The following is a 17755-nucleotide window of genomic DNA, read 5'->3' on the forward strand; positions in this document are numbered from 1 at the left end:
AAACTACTATCTATATATGTCAATAAAATGATATGCAAAATAAATGCTTTACAGATATATATCTATATGCACATTTTTATTTATTGAAAAAAGACATTTTCATCATTATTATTCACAAGGATCTGGCTCATAACCGAGGAAACATTTGTCAGTGAGTATATTTGTAAATGTTAATAATATGGGAAAGAATGTCCTTAAAAGCCATCTTTCTTTTCAGTTTTTGAGTAATTAGGGAATGTCAACTATGATCTTAGTAATCTCTGGCCACTGAAATAAATAAAATAAAGCTCACTTTCTTAGTAATATAGTATTCATTGTATGTCATTATTTCAATCAAAAATAGTTGGTAAACACCAGGCACTCCCTACCCTCATAGGCTTTTCAGTTCTCAGGGGAAACAGATGACAAAGGAAGAGAACTCAGTGTATGGGAGGTTACTGAAAGCCTCCCCAAGAAAGGAAAGTGTGAACAAAAACAACCGGTGGATCCTTGACCACCTGAACCTCTGAAGTGAGAGTGTTCTAGGTGGGAGGGAGACCAGTGTGGGACCTGGAGGACAGAGCAGGCCTAGTGCACATGTCTAGAGCAGAGGGAGGCAGGGAGGAACAGATGGAATGAGGTCAGAGATGATTTTAGGGCCCTGGGGGTTACCTGCAAGAACTTTGGCTGTTAGCTGTGTGTAATAAGAAACTACTGGAGAGTTTTAAGCAGGGAGTTTAATAATCTGCCAGAATTTAAAAGGATCAATTTGACTGCTTTGTTGAGAGTATACTGTAGTGATGAAAGTGTGGAAGCAGGAGTCCAGTTAGGAGGGAACTGCTGGGTGAGTAATTATGTAATTACTCATAGGTGAGTAATTACTTACAGCTAAGTAATCATGCTGCTTGGATTAAAGATGTTGGCAGTAGAGGTGGTGAGAAATATGGTTTGGAATAAATTTGAAGATAGGTCTAGTAGGATTTGTTGATGCATTCAATGTAAGCTTTAAGAAAAAGATAATTACAGACGCTTAAAAAACGCACCCATAGTAAGATAAATGAAAATTAAAACTATACCGATATACCATCTCTCACTCGTCCGATGGAAAGTGCAGTGTATGGGCAAGGCTGTGGGTAGATAGGGTTACACAGTTAGTAGGCAAACAAAATAGTTTAATATATGTGGAGGTGGATTTGGAAACATCTAGGAAAACTGCATAGACACATTCAGCAAACTCAATTCTAAGAATTTTCTCATGAAGAAATATCTTCTACAGTACAAAATACATATGTATAAGTTTATTGGTTATGGAAATATTTTTTATTGCTAAACATTGTAAATAACCTGAATGTAAAACCTAAAATATTGGCAAAGGATGAAGCAATACAAAAAACAGACTGGCACGTATAAATTGTTATGTAATGATTTGTGATTTCCAAAATATATTGTTAAACTTAAAAAAAGGTAGCATGCTGTTATGTATCTATACGTGTGTGTGTTTATACATATGTATTCCTCATTTTTGCAACTAAAACATAGAAAGGCAACAAGAAACTATGAAATCTGTTACCAACAGAGGATGATTTTAAATATGGGAAAAGGAATGGAGAACCACGTAACATTTCTTTGCATGTGCTTGTTTGCAAAGCTGTGACTTGGAAACATGGCCATTTACATATTTATAAATAAAATTAAATCAACAAAAATGTAGAAAAAATTAAAATTGAATACAAATAGAAAGCAATAAATCAAACTGTGTTGCCAGTTAGCAACACATCACAAAGAAGTAAAAATGGATAAACATAAGTAAATTTTGAAAACAGTACTTAGACTGTATTCCCTCCCTCTACATGTAAAAAGACCTTTAAGAATATTGATTGCTAATTAGTATGTTTGTTGTTCACAGTGATAAGGGCATAGCAATTTTGAAACTGCATTGTGTGGTTTGTGGGATTGAACAAATGAGGAAACGTATTGATACTGGGAGTTCCCATGTAGCTACTTAGCTGTAGTTACAGAGTGCTCACATAGAAGAAAAAGGTTGGTATGGCATGGGAGAAGGCATGAAATAATTCTGCAGTATTGAATTGAAAATAGAACTATCAGTATGAAGGTATGACTTATTTGTGTGTATGTAAAATTTATACATGTATAAATACAACTAACACATACACCTTAGTTTCTAAATAACTGTCCTCATTAGAAGTAATGACAGCTCCATGCATGTGGAGGCTAAAGTAATTCCATCCTGGGTGCTAATCCACCATTTTGACTTCTGATTAACCTTAGTTCTGGGAATGCCTCTAAAATTTCTATTTTCATGTACTTACCATAAATCCTGCCCTGTGGCAAATTCCTATGTTGTATAAGCCCTGGGTCTGAGGTTAGGATGTAGGGATCCGCTGCCTAGGCTCAGGGCTGCCTGAGACATGGATTTGGTTTGTAAGTCCCTATTAAATGTTTCTTTCTGAGAAATTAGATTTGTCAGTCTCCTTCTTCAGCCCCTCAGCTTCCTTGGCCTTTTTTATGTAGGTTTACATAAACCTGCACACCACAGAACAATGGAGAAATGTTTAATTCCAAAGCTGGATTAAGGGAAGTAGAAAGTGAGCGTGAAATATCTTGGGATGTCAGAAAGTAGAGAATTAAAAACTGATGAGTGCATAACAAAAGACCATAAGACCCACTTGAAGCAGCTTCCACTAGCCAAATCTGAGATTATTTGAGCACCAAAATAAACACTGACAGTAGTGAAAACTCGAGGAAAAAAATAAGCATCCATGAGGCCAAGGTTATGATATAAATAAATACAGAAATAAATGAACTGGCTAACCTAGAGGAATTAAGGGAGAGCTCTTCCTTAGAATGGAATGTTAATGAATAAATGTAGAAAAAATGAAATAGTAAGAACATCCTCTTTTGAATAATAATAATTATAATTAATTTATCCAGGAATGATCAATAGATGCTGAAAATATTGGGTGAGAATTCGGACATTCACTAAGTCATTTTTTCTCATATTGCAAATGCAGAATGGTAATGCAGTGATTGAGAAAGCTGCCAAATGCCATCTTGCCAAGCGAGCAAAGTTCACATCTCCAATATTGGATCAAACTGACATGATGTGTCTCCTAACGTGCTAACACCACTCATGTAATGTTCCTGCCGTGAATAACCTGAAAGTAATCAGGAACAAACTCCAGACAACCCCAGTCTATAGAAGAACAAGTCTAATGATCCAAAATAAAAATGTCAAGAAACATAAAGACTTTCCAGATTAAAGGAGACCGAGTATGATAGGTAAATGCAGAGGGGGATTTTGGTTTGAATTCTGGTTTGGAGAAAGAAAACACATAGAGGAAATTATTGAATAATTAGAACAATTTTAATATGGGCTGTCTCTTAGGTAACAAAATGTACACATTTAAAATTTCATTAATTTGATCATCATGTGCCCATAAGTGAATGTTCTTATTTTTAAGAGGTATATACTCCAGTTACTCTCAAATAGTTTAGCCAATACAATAGCACCAATAATAATAATTTATAGATAGAGAAAAAGTGAATGTGGCAAAATGCTAAAAATCCGTGAATATAGATGAAGGGTTTAAGGCAGGTTTTTGTATGATGTTTGGCACTGTCCCATAAATTTGAAATTACTTTGTAATAAACAATGAAAAGTTTAATGAAATAATTGAAACAGTTCTCCACTGTAAGATTCAAGGATCTTGTCACCTAAATATCTGTAGAAACTTGTTAGAATTACATCAGATCTCTTATAACATGACATCCCCTCTAAGTCACTTCAACATTTGTATTGCTATCTGCAATACTAATTGACATTTTGCCTTATACTTTGGGTAACTGCATAGGACAGTGTTCCCCAAAATGGGGCCAGGGATGATAATTGAAAAAAATATGTTAATACCGTATTATCTTGGCTTGAGTAATTTAACATCTTGTTGGGGATACTAACATAAAAACAGATTTGTTTCGTTTATGAAAACTTTAGGAGTCATAGCCAGGTTCAATGGCTCATGTATGCAATCACAGCACTTTGGGATGCCGAGGCAAGAGGATCACTTGAGCCTAGGAATTTGAGACCACCCTAGGCAACATGTCAAAATCCTGTCTCTACAAAAAAATACAAAAATTAACCAGGCATGGTGGTGTGCACCTGTGGTCCCAGTTACTCAGGAGGCTGAGGTGGTAGAATCACCTGAGCCCGAGAGATCAAGGTTGTTGTGAGCCAAGTTTGCTCCACTGCACTCCAGCCTGAGCAATGGGAATGAATGAGACTCTATCAAACAAACAAACAAAACAAAGGAATCATATAAAGTATACTATAGGGCACCAAAGAGTAATGTCTAATTTAACTGGATAAAGTTGGAAAGGAGCAAGAAAGGCTTCCAGCAGGAGATGGCCCTGGTGCTGAATCTGAAGGAGGTAGATGGCAAGTAGGTGAAAGTGTGTATTCCTCCACGTGTGGGCGTAAAAACTAAAAATAACCATGTAGTGTGTTGGAAAAACTACAGACAAAAGCATAAACTATAGAAGGAGCAGAGTTGATGGCTCGGTGTACGAGTTCAGGTTTGTGATGAAAGAGGGTCCATTTCAATGTTCAAATGTTTTAATGACCTTTAAATTATGCTCATGGAGATATATTAAATTTTATTCTCTCATTAACATTCAGAAAGACAACTGCTACTTGTATCTTTATCTACAAACAGCATTTTTTCCTACTCAAGAGAAGTGTCATGAATTATTTAAGATCGACCTCCCTGCTAGATTGTAAGCTCAGTGAAGAAGGGGTCAGAGTTTACATGGTCAGTGCTCTTTAGATTTGCCCTCAGATTAAAAATTCTTGTGCACTATTCCTAATTGCAAGCTCTTCCTTCCTTATATCTTCAATTTCCTTCTTTCTCAAATGCATTCTTCAGTATTTCTTCAACAAGGATTTGTTAGTGATAAACCCTATGGGTTATTGTGGGTTCACAATAATAACTATTAAACTTCATTCTTTGTGAGTGTAGTTGACTGTCACTTTCTACTTTTGTTATATTTGTATATTTTTTAGTGTGAAATAAGTTTCTCTCGGCACCTTAAAAATACTCCATTATCGTTTGGCTCTTACTGTCATTAGTGAGAAATATGCTGATAGACATTATTTTTCCCAATAAAAAGATTAGACAACTGAAGTTCAGGAAGGTTACATATTCCAGAGCTAATAACCAAATGCTCTTTTTAAAGCCAGGATCTTTGTCTTTGGTATTGTTACACAGCCACTCCTCTTGCAAATTCTGCCTCTTTCCCTTATGTCACATGTAAGAGAAAGAAAAGGTTTAGGCCAGTGAATCGATCCAGTGGCCCTCACAAAGTTCTAATGTTTCCATTCTTCCTTCTCCCACTGGGAGTAACATAGATAGCACCTCGGAATGATTACACCACAGGCCCTGAAATCATTCCATTCTGTTTGTCTTCCAGTTGCAACTCAACACATTTTACTCCCCCCCAAAAAAAAAAGAAAAAAAAAAGAAAAACCTCTGTCCCTCACTTTCCTTATCTACAAAGTGGTGGTAAATGATATTATCCACCTTAGAGATATATGAATATTAAATAAATTACGAATTAAAACAATTAGCACAAAGTCTGGCACTTAGAGAGTGCTCAAATGTTAGAAATCATTATTTTGAATATAACTTTCTATGTTCCAATTCCTTCTAGGACTGGCTGAATACTCAAATGATCAAACCAAATCTTCCACTCATTTTGATAAACTCTTATGAGTTTGTTTATGCATGTTTAAAACAAAACTCTGTAAGATATATATCACGATAATATAGATGGGCAAAAATTAATTCAACATGTTAAATATAAAATAAATATTTTGACATTCATAGATGAGCATGATGCATAATAATTTTTAATTTCTACATTATTTAGAGAGAAAAATTGAATGCAATTTGTTTGTATTGCTTTTGGCTCAATAAATTGAAAGATATAATCCCTGAGTTAAAAGCATCCAAGAAATACTCATGTGGCAAAGACTATGGGATCATGAGTGTCCATATATTTTTCTTGTTAAATACATGGAAATATCAGATATAGCCACAATTCACAGCAAAGGTTTGTAAAAGCAAGGCCAATTCTTCAGGTGAAAGTACGTGGTTCCTAGGGACCATTGCTTACAGCATCCATAATTTTTGGTACTCTCTAAATACAGACTTATAAAGTATAACTAATGTCCCACATGTCAGGCTTTCATCACCATGTTTAAAATTTTAAGAGTATTTGATTTGTGATACCTTTATTAGAAATACACCAAGAAGAATAAAGCAGAAATGCATACAACATGGAATATGTTTGCCTTGACAATTTTTGCCTTCAGAAATGTTCAGCCTAGATGTTTTTATTTACTAATGAGATTATATCTTAGTGGCAAATTCTAGTAACTACTGAAAATATAAAAAATGAAGATATTTATTTTAGACTGAACACATATTTTTGACCTTCATAAAACAGACTTATACTTGAAAAATTGTTTAATTATATTAACTTTCACATGCTGTCCATATCTCAGTTCAAGAAGACTTGCCAAATGGTAACAAATTAATGCTCTTGCAAATGAGATCTGTTTCTTTAAAGCCACCACTTAAACAGAGGAAACAAATGCAGGATTATATTGTTTTGTTTTTACTTAGTGTTTTGCCTGTCATCATAAGCAAATTTAATCTGCATTATTAGTAACTGTCAACTGCATACTTTGAACATAAGGCAAATACAGCAGGTGGCTTAAAAAATGGCTGAAAGCAAAAAATGCAAAACAAATGATTGCTAGAAAATGCTAATCTATTTTTGCATAAATTTAAAATAAATTAAAAAGCCTGCAAAGCTCCTAGTGAAGGTTAACACTGGAAAGAAAAGGAAATAAATTAGCCAATTTTTGTTGTTGGATCATTTGTCTACAAGCTAAAGTGTTAAATATTTCACTATACACTAATTGCTTTGATTTTAAAAATATGGTTTACTTACATTTATAAAATATGAGAAAATATAAGTTCAAATTTAAATAACATTTATAACAAATTTGGAAGTTGCATTTGTCACAACATATTTTTATGACGTGTTTATTTTTAAAGTAACAGCAATTTTAACTAAAAAGAAATTGCAGCACATTTAAATAGGAAATATGTAATACAATTTTTTTTATTCTGATATAATTATTTATTGAGCCCATTTAAGGTTGTCTTCTTGGTTTAGAGCAAGACCAGGTAAAACACATTATACCAGGTATTCTGCATTTATTAAAATCCTGACGTATAATTATACTGGCAGATAAATAACAATTTAAAAGAGAATTAACTTTGTTTCTCCACCCCGTTTTTCCCCCCTCATAGGCTGGGGAATCACTGGAGAATATCTTCTGTGCTTGCTCTAGGTATCATAGAAACTGTCATTTGGAATCATGCTACCAGATATCTAACAGGTGCTTAGATGATAGAAGCAATTTTATCACTAAGAGAGAATGTCACTCCAGAGAAACATTTACCCACCTGCCAACCTAGATATAGGAATCTCAAAGGGGCTCTTGTTATTTTAATTTTTGGAAAAATTAAAAGGTACGATAAAACAATTGAAACCAGGGACTTTGAAATGGCTAACTTTAAAGTCTTTCAGAGTGGGCCAAGGAAAGAAAATGAAAATACAAATGAAATGTGCTTATAATCATCAATTAAAGTTTAAGTACCCACAGAGTACAGCTCCGAGTGCTGAGAAGTCCTTGAGAGAAAGGAGCTGGTTATGCAGCATGGATAGAATTTTCACATTTGCAAGAAATTTTATGTCAGATGTATCTATCTCAATTTTCATATGAAATATATGTTTATTTTGAAAGAAATCTCAAAGTTTAAAAAAATGACATTTATCAGTTAATTCCTTTAAAAAATTCTATGAAAGTCATTTTTCCCCAAATGCGATGTAAGTTAACATGATAATTATTTTGACCTAATAGCTATCAATGCTGATTTAAACCAACAGCAAACCTATAATGGTCTCTCAATAATGATCAGTGCAAGGATGGGAGATATATTAAAATATACTTCAAGATGTCTTATCCACCTTTCTTTATCCCCAGTCGTCTTTCTCCTTAAACAGAAGCTCCTTAAATAGATATCATTTTCTACAGAAATGACATCTTACTCCCCCAAATCTCTCCACTCCCAAACAAAACTCTGTTTATCACAGTATGTATGCATTTCTTTCTCTCCTCTCAACTTTTCCTGAAAGCACCATTTTTGCTTCTGTCACCTAATTCAGGCTATTTTAACAGTAAGTCCCTACATGTGCTTTCATCATCTGTGCTTTTCTCTACCTCTTACCCTAATTTTTCATTGCAGAATCTCAGAATTCAAGCAAGAATACAAACAATTCTTATTTTCTTGGTGATATTAGCAGGGAGTGCCATAGTACGAAAAGTTGTGATAATACAATCGTCTCTGATTTTCACTGCTTTCATAATTACGTGCTTATTTCAGGAAGAACCAAATGTTCGATGACAGTTTCACCAAATTAAATATGCTACTACTCACTCTCCGGGCATATTTTGGTTATTGTCAAAAATGACCAATCAATGAGCTAGACACTGAGCTAGATGCTAAGAAATTAATGATTATCTGAATAGAAATTATCCCTGCCCTCATGTGGTTTATTGCCTAATAGAAAACAGAGAAAAGGCAACCCCAAATTATTTGGGGATTGTCATATGGGATAAGTACATATGATAGAGTTCACAAAAATTAAAGAAAAAAACTGAACCTATAACATATATATATAGACATTTATCATTGCTCAGTAAGAATCCAGGACTACAGAGGAAGGGGGAAGGGAATGATGGTGGAAGTGAAGATCTGAGTCGGGAGGCGGTGAAGGGCATTTGAGCTGAAAGTGGTGCTGCAAGTCAATTCTAATCCCAACAAAGATTTTTTTTTTTTGTCTGGACAACCCGTGCTAAGTTCTGGAAGTTTGTTTGTTCACTTTAAACTGGGGCCCAGAACACTCTTGGTGTTCTGAGAAACAAGAAGCTAGTTTATTTTTTTCCCTTCAGTTTTGAAATATAGAACTTTTCAAAGTTAATGTAATTATAAAATAGCTTCTGTTTGAGAACTATGCTAGAAAAAAAATCAACAAAAAATAGAATATTTGAACATTAGCTTTACATTCACTATGAAACCAATTTATGTAAAATAAATATATGTATGACGTGACCCCAAAGAAAGATCTAGCCTGTTATAAGCACTTTGAGAGCAGAAAAATGTAAGATATAGAATATGGGATGTATCCTAATCCGGACTGAAGAGGGGTTAGACTGCACACTGAACACTGAGTTTAGGAAGGTTGTTTATAAGAATTTTAATAGACTGGGGCCTGAAAGATAAATAGGTATTAGTTATTCAGAGATACTGTGGGAAAATAACAAGATGGTTTCAGCTAGTAGGAATCACAGATGAGAGGACTCAGTTGAGATCCAGCAAGGTATAGTTAGGAATTAGAAAATGTTTAGAAGGAAAGGCACGTCACATCATATAGTTTGGCCATCATAACAAGAGTAATAGGAAGACAAGGGTAATAGGAAGCCAGTAAAGGGGTTTAGCAGCAGTGTGATGTAATCAGAACTGTATTCAAAAAACATGCATGGAAAAGTGGAGAGAAGTAATAAAATTGTGAGACCGTAGAAAGCTTTGGAGTTATAGTTAAAGTCAATTACTAAATGTGGGGCATTAAGTAAGTCACTTGTCTCTTCCATAACTGTTGAATCATCGGTAAAACAAGGATGATATAATTACTACTACATAGTAATCTGCTGTAATTATTAAACAACATTATTCTTATAAACCAACTTTAACGCCCAGCAGTATATGGTAAGCTTTCCATAAGTTTTAGCTATTACTATTACTCCAACTACCACTACTGAATACCTATTGTAACAATTACCTAGGTGCCTGGCAGTGATCCATGTGAGAAAGTTGTTTCTTAAAATACATATATGTATTTTAAGTATTTTAAGTAAAATGTATATTTTAAGTAAAATGACGATCATAAAATATTAATTGAATATATATTTTAAATGTGTCCTTATAAACAGCATATTATTGTTATATAATGCTTATTTTCCCCCAGTCTCCAATCTCTACATTCATACTTTTAATTTATTTATACTGGGTTGGTGCAAAAATAATTGCAGTTTGAATTGCAAAAACCGTGATTACTTTTGCATCTACCTAATATTTACTGTAGTTATTGATATGCTGGGTTTAAATCAACCGTTTTGTTACTTGTTTTCTGGTTGAACCCTCTCGTCTTTTTTCCTTCCCTGCCTTTATTAATTAAATATTTTATATATTTATTCTGTCTTCTTTATTTCCATTTTACTCATAATTTTTGAAACATATTTTATTGGCTGTTCTAGAGACTATAACATTCATCTTTAATTTATCACAATCCATCTTGAATTTATATTATAGCACTTCAATTATAATGAATACTAATCAAATCAATACCCTTTGCATCTATTTCTACACTTTGTGCTATTGTCATATATTTTATTTCTGCTTATGGTATTAGCCCCAAGAAGTATTGCTACTATTTTTTTTCTTTAAAAATTTAATTAATTTTCCATGCATTAAAAAAATAAAATATATTTTATAATTACTCACCTGCTTACCATTTATAATTTCTTCTTGTAGATCAAATCTGGTATTATTTTCCTTCTTTCCTTCTTTCTGAAGACATGCGCATTCTCTGAAATTCATAGAAATTTTTGTATATGTCAAAGTGTTCATTTTGTTTTATCAAATTCATAGTATTCATTTGTGTCTTCAAATGGCATATTGGAGAAACATATTCAAACTTTTCAAATATTCTAAACCACTGATCCAGTGTTTAACCTTCTAAAATGAAAATACCAGATACTATCTACAAGAAGAAATTGTATACATGTATATGTATATATAATATATACACACACATATGTGTGTAGTCATATATGTATATATGCTCATTTTTTAGTGAATATTTATTCTTGAAAAATTACAAAATTCGGCCAAACATTTTTTCTATGATGTGTTTATTTTACTTGATACAGTTTTTTGGTGAATATACAATAAGACTAAAAGTGTTTATTTATTTATTTTTTTAAATTTCAGTTATTTGGGCTACTTTTTAAAGCAAATTTGGGTCCGGGCATGGTGGCTCACCCCTGTAATCCCCACATTTTGGGAGGCCGAGGCGTGTGAATTATTTGAGATCAGGAATTCGAGACCAGCCTGGGCAATATGGTGAAACCCCATCTCTACTAAAAAGAAAAAAATTAGCCGGGTGTGGTGCTGGGTGCCTGTAGTCCCAGCTACTCTGCTCGGGAGGCTGAGGCAGGAAAATTGCTTGAACCCAGGAGGTGGAGGTTGCAGTAAGCTGAGATCAAGCCACTGCACTCCAGGCTGGGCGACAGAGAGAGACTCTGAATCAAAAACAAACAAACAAACAACAGCAATAACAAAATAAAGCAAATTTGGAAAATTGTGAAATTACTGAATTATATTCTGTTTTAATGATTTTTATGGACTTCTTTTTAAGTTCCCCAATCTCATATTCTCTTGTGTTCAATCTTTTATTCATCTTATGCAACACATACTTTTTAAAATATTGGTTAATATTTTCTTCTGGCATGTGCATTTGTTTTTCTTTTTTTACAATTTCTTTTTTCTTTTCTTTTGTTGAGACGGTGTCTCCCTCTGTCACACAGACTGGAGTGCAGTGGCACGATCTCGGCACACTTACAACCTCTGCCTTCCCGGTTCAAGTAGTTCTACTGCCTCAGCCTCCCAGCTGGCTGGGATTACAGACATGCACCACCACTCCCAGCTCTCTTTCTTTCCCTCCTTCCTCCCTCCCTCCCTTCCTCCCTCCCTCCCTCCCTCCCTCCCTCCCTCCCTCCTTTCTTTCTTTCTTTCTTTCTTTCTTTCTTTCTTTCTTTCTTTCTTTCTTTCTTTCTTTCTTTCTTTCTTTCTTTCTTTCTTTCTTTCTTTCTTTCTTTCTTTCTTTCCTCCCTCCCTCCCTCCCTCTCTCTCTCCCTTCTTTCCTTCCTTCCTTCTTTCCTTCCTTCCTTCCTTCCTTCCTTCCTTCCTTCCTTCCTTCCTTCCTTCCTTCCTTCCTTCCTTCCTTCCTTCCTTCCTTCTTTTCTTTCTTTCTTATTTTTCGTAGAGATAGGATTTCACCATATTGTATAAGGTGGTCTACAACTCTTGACTTCACATGATCTGCCCGCCTCAGCCTCCCAAAGTGCTGGGATGACAGGCACGAGCAACCATGCCTGGCCCACCCCCCCCTTTTTTTTTTTTTTTGCAATTTTCATGTCTCTGTTGATATTCTCCTTTACCCAGTATGCTTATTACTTCCTGCATTTCCTTAACATGCAGACTGCAGTTCTTTATCTATGTTGTACTATGAATTTCAACATCCAGGTTATCTGAGTGTCAGTGTCTATTGAATGATTTTTCTTTTGACTGTCATCATGTTTTCTATTTCTTCGCATACCTGGTAAGTTTTTAAACTGTATAATGGACATTATAAATGATAAATTATAGAGACCCTTTTATCTTTCTCTAGAGAGTGTTGTGTTTTGTCGTAGCAAGCAGATAAATTACTGGAATATTGCCTTGATCTTGCAAAGGCTCACTTTTGAATTTCTCTCTCTCTCTCTCTCTCTCTCTCTCTGTATGTGTGTGTGTGTGTACATGTGTGTGTGTGTTTACGTGTGTGTGTGTGTGTGTGAGAGAGAGAGTCTCCACCATGCACAGAAGACAGAAAACCTGTGCAATAGACTTCAGAAACTAAAATTATTTCTTACTTGCTCAGAACATTTTCAGGAGGATCGCAGGATGAAAACCTCAAAGGCAGGAGGAAAAGCCTGAATGTAGTCAATTGAGGAGTGAATAGTCTTTAGCAAAGTATGTACATGTAGTATAAAAGTCTGTCAAGAGTTTTGGCAGTACATGAGTAGGGACAAGATTATACATTGGATGAGAGCTGAAAGACAAAAGAAGGTCTGTTTGCTTGTCCAATAAAAATATTCAAGAATAAATTTGTATTTACTTAATGTAAAAGTAAAACATGTTCTTTATGAGATGCTCAAACAAAACAATAAAGCATTACATTTCTCTCTATCCATGACCTCTTCCAAATCCTAAGTAACTCTTTACAATAGATCTGCTTCAATATTTGTATGAATATATTTTTATAGAAATGGGATCATAATATACCATGATTGCCTTTAACGTAAGCTAAATAATTCCCTGGATGAATGTCTATGAGTGAATTTTCTGAAGAGATAAGCATTCTCTGAAATTGATAGAAGTTTTTGTATATGTGCAAGTGTTCATTTTTCTTTGTCAAATTCACAGTTTTCATTTGTGTCTTCAAATGTCATATTGGAGAAACATATTTAAACTTTTCAAATTTTGTAAACCATTGATCCAGTGTTTAACTTTCTAGCAATTCATTATAATAAGATATATCAGAAATACACATAAAATGTATGTTCAAAACTATTTATTGCAGCAATGTTTAAAATGGCAAGATATTGATACTATAAATGTCAAAATAGTTTATTGCTTTATAAGAAGAGCTATATATTATATTACTATGCTTCTAGAAAGATAATATAGACTATGTTTATTGGTATAGAAAGATTTTTTGGTAAATCAATATATTTTATCTGAAAACAACAATTGTAAAATAGAGTATGTTACAAACAAACATCAATTATATAAATGATATATATTTATATGGTCCTAATAAGTATGTTGGATTGTGTGATTTGGAACTCTAGATATTTTCTTATTATCTTGTTTCTTTTATCCTACAGTAAATATGGATTCTTACAACAAAATTAGAGAAAAAAATCACTAGAAGCATACCTCAGAGATATTGCAAGTTTGTTTCCAAACCACTGCAATAAAGGGAGTCACACAAACATTTTTGGTTTCCCAGTGAATATAAAAGTTATGTTTATGCTATACTATAGTCTATTAAGTGTGTAATGGCACCATGTCTAAAAGATGTACATACCATAATTTAAAATACCTACTTGCTAAAAAAAAAAAATGCTAACAATCATCTGAGCCTTCAGTGAGTCATAATCTTTTTGTTGTCGAAAGGTCTTGCCTAGATTTTGATGACTGCTGATGGATCAGAGTGGTGGTTAACTACTTATTGTGTACTATGTTCACTACCTGATTTCAATATACCCATGCAGCATACTTGTACATGTAGTCTCTGTATCACAAAGAAAAGTTGAGAAAAAAAAATTGAAAGCAGTGCTCTCAAAGGCTGCCACTGCTTTATCAACACAATTTAAGCAACAGTCTACATCCGTTGTTGTCTTCAACAAGGTGCACAGCATCTTCACCAGGAGTAGATTCCATCTCAAGAAACCATTTTATTTGCTCACTTACAAGGAGCAACTCCTCATCCATTGAAGTTTTATCTTGAGATTAAAACAATTCAGTCATATCTTCATGTTTCACTTCTAATTCTAGTTCTCTTGCTGTTTCTACCACTTTTCCAGCTGCTTGCTTTAGTAAAGTCTTGGACTCCTCAGAGTCACACATGAAGGTCGGAATCAGCTTCTTCCAAACCCCTGTTAGTTTTGATGATTTGACTTCCTTCCCTGAACTAAGAATGTTCTTGATAGTATCTATAATGGTCAGTCTTTCACAGGTTTTCAATTTACTTTGCCCAGATGCCTCAGGGCAATTACTATTTATGGGAGCTATAATTAGACTTATTAAATATGTTTCTTAAATAATAATACTTTAAAGTCTTATTATTCTGTGATCTATGGGATATAGAATGGACGTTGTTGTGTTAGCAGGCATGCAAACAACATTAATCTCCGTGTACATCTCCATCAGAGCTTTTGGATGACTAGATGCATTGTCAATGAGCAGTAATACTTTGAAAGAAATCTTTATTTTTCTTTTTTCAGAGCAGTAGTCCTCAAAAGTGGGCTGAAAATATTTAGTAAACCATGCTGTAAACAGATATGCTGAAACCCGAGCTTTATTTTTCCATAGAGCACAGGCAGAGTATATTTAGTGTAATTATTAAGGACCCCAGAATTTTAGAAATGGTAAGTGAACACTGGATTTAACTTAAAGTCATCAACTGTATTAGCCCCTAACAAGAGAGTCATGTCCTTTGAAGCCAGGCATTGACTTCTCCTGGGGAGCTATAAAAGTCCTAGACAGTATTTTTTGTTTTTTCAATAAAGGACTGTTTGTCTACATTGGAAATCTGTTGTTTAGTGTTAGCTACCTTCATCCATTATCTTAACTGGATCTTCTCGATAACTTACTGCAGCTTCTATATCAGAACTTGCTACTTCACCTTGTACATTTCTGTTATGAATATCTCTTCTTTCTTTAAAGCACATGAACCAGCTTCTGCTAGTAAGCTATACAGAAAAAGTCTTCAGCCTTTTTTTCTGTGCTTCCTCGTCTCTCTTAGTCTTCATAGAATTAAAGAGAATCAGCTCGTTGGTCTGGATTAGGCTAAGGTTTAAGGGAATATTGTGGCTGCTTTGATCTTCTATCTAGACTAATAAAACTTTCTCTTTATTAGCAATAAGGATGTTTCCATCTCCAATAATTTATGTGTTTACTGAAGTTGAATTTTTCATTTTTTTTCAAAAACTTTTCCTTTCAACTCACAACTTCACAAATTATATGGCACAAGAATCCTAGCTTTCATCCTGTGTTGGCTTTCAACATATCTTCCCTCGCTAAGCTTAATCACTTCTAGCTTTTAATTTAAAGTGATAGAAATGTTACTGTTCCCTCCATTTGAACACTTAGAGACCATTATAGGGTTATTCATTAGCCCAATTTTAATATTGTTGTGTCTCAGGAAATAAGAAGGCCCAAGGGTAAGGGGAGAGATGGGGAAAGGCTGGTTGGTGGAGCAATCAGAGCATATAGAACATTTTTTTATTAAGTTCGCCATCTTACATAAGTGCAGTTTGTAGAACCCCAAAACAATTACAATAGTAACATCAAATCATTACAACAGACATATTAATAATTAAGAATTTTAAAGTATTGCAAGAATTACCAAAATGTCACCCAGAGACACAAAATGAGCACATGCTCTTGGAAAAATGACTCTCATAGACTTTCTAAATGCAGCGTTGTCACCAGCCTTTCAATTGTAAAAATACAGTATCTGCAAAGTGCAATAAAGCAAAGCTTAATAAACTAACATGTACCTGTATAGTTTCTAGGGGTTCTACACATTGTATGCCAAAAGTAGAATGAGGAACATGGAGCTGTTGGAAATGTTGACCATTCTGAAACAGCCTAATGCAGCTTGTGAGGAAAATGGAAGAATCAAAATGGGAAATAAGCAGAGGCATAGAATAATAAAATATTTAATTGCTACCAGTTTGAGAGATTCCTTGCCTAAACAACATAGACACACACTGGTCTCCACATCTCCTATTTTGTTTTTATTTTACCATTGTTTATTAGATTTGACAAACTTCTCATCTTTCCATCTCCAGTTTTGTGGCCATTTCTACTGATCCAGGTCTCAAGTTTTAATGACTGAAATTTCACTTTTTAATTTCTTATATAATGAATGTTTACATCATTCATACTTATATACATGGAAAGAAATCTTGGTTAAAAACCACATTTTTAAGATTCTTTTTTTCATGAAATTTCTTTGTGAAAAACTAATTTATCAAATCAAAATGGCCATAAACTTACATCACTAAAAATTTCAAATGTCTTTTCTGAAGGAGATGATAATTATAGGTCTATGTGTGGATTTCTAATTTAGCTTTGACTAATAGTATCTAAATGATAAAAAGCTTTATTTGAGGAATGAAAATCAGCAATAGACATGCCACTTTTGTTCTAATTTAAGCCTCTCATATGCTACTCTAAAGAGTTTTAATTATAATGCTTAGATAGTGCAACTTCCATATCATGTGAATTTCCCAATAATTTAGCTTGAAGTTACTTTTAAATTATTTCTCTATAACATATTTATTTATATACTTACTAAAACCTGTGGCTGAACCAAATATTGTAAGAAAGAGAAACCATTCTAGATGTTTATGAAGACAATTATAACTCCATCATTGCTTTGAGTTGCCTGGCATTGAGACAGCTGGGCCTAATACCCTCATTTCCAGCTGAAGGGGCTGCAACTTCTGGCGTTGAGATCACTTGTCCCTACTGCAGGAAATGTTCCACAGGTCTAAGGATGATGGAAATCTCCATTTCTAGGCAGTTAGAATCTCCCAACATTCTCCTGTAAAGCAGGCACATATGATCTGAATGCATGATTTCCTAAACCCCAAAATGTTAATTTATATGGTTACTCTCTCTTTTCTTCCATATGGAGTAAGAACAAGCAGACAGAGTTTCTCTCATGAATCTAGTCTGTAGATGTGTTCATCCATATCTTGGTCCAAATATACCTCTTTGCAGGATGCCAGGAAAATAAATGATTCATTCTCTTACTGTCCCTTTAAATGTTAAGTTCTGACATATGCCAAGTGTTTTTGACTATAGTTAATTTCCATCATATAAAATTCCATGTGAGAAACAACCAGTTACAAAAACGTTGGAAGGACTAAACCTTGGCTCAATTTGGGGTTAAACCACCATCTCTGTGATCCTGAGGTCAGAAAGCTCCTACTTCTGTGGCTACCACT

This window comes from Macaca mulatta, chromosome 18 (genome assembly GCF_049350105.2).
Source record: "Macaca mulatta isolate MMU2019108-1 chromosome 18, T2T-MMU8v2.0, whole genome shotgun sequence".
Classification (NCBI taxonomy): domain Eukaryota; kingdom Metazoa; phylum Chordata; class Mammalia; order Primates; family Cercopithecidae; genus Macaca; species Macaca mulatta.